The 1997-nt window shown below is 33.4% G+C and overlaps 1 long non-coding RNA gene across 1 annotated transcript; it reads right to left on the reverse strand.

Annotated features, from left to right (window-relative positions):
- Window positions 1–341: 341 nt before the first annotated feature.
- Window positions 342–1682, reverse strand: LOC106123775 (uncharacterized). Its single transcript, XR_001228175.1, has 3 exons — window positions 1590–1682; window positions 902–1049; window positions 342–412 (listed from the first exon to the last, which is right to left on the reverse strand). It is a non-coding gene; the product is annotated as an uncharacterized LOC106123775 (long non-coding RNA).
- Window positions 1683–1997: the final 315 nt, after the last annotated feature.

Consider the following 1997-nt stretch of genomic DNA (forward strand, 5'->3'; position numbering starts at 1 on the left):
TAGATTTAAGAGTTTATGTATTATAAGTATATATATGTATAAGGATGTAAATAATTAATAAAAATTTTATTAATTAGATAATTAGTAAGGGACTAATTTTAATTTTAGTAGGGACTGGCTGTCGACCGCAACTCCGGTCGCTCGCAATTAAAGATAGTAGCCGATCAACCAAAGAAGGTAACCAAACAAAGTGTAACACAACGTTGGGTAAAATAATCTGTTTTTTTATACACCAACTAAATGAGGCGTACTTCTATTTCTTCTTATCAGTAAAAGTATAGCTACTATCTAATATAATTTTACTTTAAACATGTTACGAATAAAATACTAACCTGAATGATATCTTTAATATAATTTTCAGCTCTCTGCCACGATCCTAGATCTACTTTCTTCTTTGCATACGACTGGTATCCTGGAATCAAAATATATAAATCATCTCTTAATAATTATGACAAAAATCAACTTAAAGCTGTAAGCCATAGAAATAAACAATCCCAGATTTACATATCCCATCTTTATGTATTTTAGCAATTGCCCGCGACTACGACCACGCGGAATTAAAAACAAAAATATTAAGTAGCCTATGTGTTCATTCAGACTATGTTCTACATCTATACCAAGTTTCAGCGAAATCCATGAAAATGTTCTGAAGATACCTTCTTAAAAATAGTAAGACTAGCTGTCTCCCGCAACTCGAACGAAAATTTGCGACTCGAACGAAAAAAAAAAACTTATGTAGTAGTTTATGTTCCCTCCAGATTATTCTATATGTATGCATAATTTCATCGAGATCCGTTCAGCTGTTCTGGAGATACCTTCAAACAAACATCCATCCATCTAAACATTCGCATTTATAATATTAGTAAGATTATATTATAGGAAAATAGGAGTCATGGTTTACCTTCACATGCTTCAGTGGATAATGTAAATAAGTTTGGATAGTTCTGCTGAAATTTCTGGAGAGTCTGAACCGGTACGTCCTTGTCATAGTACCAATGGAGAGCTAATCCATCAATGTAGTCCAACACTTTAGGATGGTCTCTGATTATCTGCGAATTAGGCGTAGTTAAAACAATTTATGTGATACGTATTGTTAGGAAGAAAATCCGACTTTGTACCATACCGGTTGGCACAACACTAGCCTTACTAAAATGTCGACGTCTATGTCCCCTCACTAATCATTCTGACACTTGAATTTGTCATATGAGCGCCATTCGCGCCAAAGGATTGCAATTAATAATGACTAAAAATATGAATATGTGTTGTAGAAAATTACTCTTTCATCTTTAGTGTTTCTTTTTGTATAAAATACTAGCTGTCGCCCACAACTCTTACCGCGGGGAATGAAATAAAAACTTACTTAGTAGCCTATGTGTTCTTTTAGACTATGTTCTACATCTATGCCAAATTTCAGCGAAATCTATTCACCCGTTCGGGAGATATGTTCAAACAAACATACATCTATCCAAACATTCGTATTTATAGTATTAGTGAGAATTAAGTTAAGATGCAATCACAACAAAATGTCTTACATGGAAGAACTAAAAACATCGTAATTAGTGAAGTAAATAAATCGAACATGAACTTACGTCATAAAAATCAGTGGCAATCGTAAATCTATGGTCATCAAGAGCAAGGATTTTGGTATCTTTATGACAGGAGTTACGAATTGTAGGTCCAAGATTCTCCACTATCCATTTACCCTGAAAAATAAACCTACGTTAATAACACATTTTAAATAGGCTTACTTCAAAAAGAATACCTGATAATATTGAGCACTAACTGTTCGGAACGCGGAATTAAAAAAAAAATAGTGCCTTATGTGTTCTCCCAGACTATATTCTACATCTATGCCAAATTTCAGCAAAATCTATGCAGCCGTTCTGGAGATACCTTCTTAGAAATAACCATCAATCTAAACTTTCGTATTTATATAATATTATAATTACTAGTAGTCGCCTGCGAATCCGTCCGCGTGGAATTAAAAAAAAGACATA

Source organism: Papilio xuthus, unplaced genomic scaffold (genome assembly GCF_000836235.2).
Source record: "Papilio xuthus unplaced genomic scaffold, Pxut_1.1 DF825982.1, whole genome shotgun sequence".
NCBI lineage: Eukaryota > Metazoa > Arthropoda > Insecta > Lepidoptera > Papilionidae > Papilio > Papilio xuthus.